Consider the following 855-nt stretch of genomic DNA (forward strand, 5'->3'; position numbering starts at 1 on the left):
TTTTAAATTATATACAGCGAGTGTAACAGGAAGACCTGACAGATGAAATAACTTTTGTTCTAATCAACATTTAAAAAATGTTTTATATAATTTATAGTCACTTGCGTTACACGTATAATATAAAAAAAATTATTTTTATTTTTAATACTGAAAATAATAACTTTTAAATTCGTATTAAAATTTTTTTTTTTTGAAAAATTCAAAATATCCAATTTGTAAATCTCATTATAAGAACATTTTTGATGATAAAAACATTCATCTAAGTCATGTTGTTAATTTTTAGAATATTTTTAAATATCAATATATTTTGAGTAAATTATTTTAAAACGTAATAACTTTTTTTTAAATATTATTTTTGGGAATTTCCGTTACCACTAACACATCAAATGGTGCCCTCGAAAATGTCAGGTACTCTGGAGCCCTAGTGTAAGTACCACCCAACACCCCCGCTTGTTGCGCCACTGGTGTCTACCTACCAATAAGTAATAACAATATAAATCTAATATAAAATATCCTGTTCAACAACCTGCAAACCTCCTCGATCCACCCTCGCAAAAGGTCCCGTCAATTGGGAAAAATTCTCCACCATCTTAGAAAATAACACAAACTTAAAAATCTCTCTAAAAACCTGCAGTGAAATTGAAATAGCGTCCCAAGACTTTGTCAACTCAATAAAAGCAGCGATCTCTGACTCATCCTATACTCCTAATCCAAACAAACCACCAAATTCAAATCAATACGATATACCTCTCAACATAAAAAACCCTAATTATCGAAAAGCGTCGTGCACGCTCACGCTGGCAACACACTAGACTGCCATCCGACAAAAAAAGATACAATTTCCTGTCCAATACC

The sequence above is a fragment of the Acyrthosiphon pisum genome, chromosome A1 (genome assembly GCF_005508785.2).
Source record: "Acyrthosiphon pisum isolate AL4f chromosome A1, pea_aphid_22Mar2018_4r6ur, whole genome shotgun sequence".
In the NCBI taxonomy this organism is placed as follows: Eukaryota; Metazoa; Arthropoda; class Insecta; order Hemiptera; family Aphididae; genus Acyrthosiphon; species Acyrthosiphon pisum.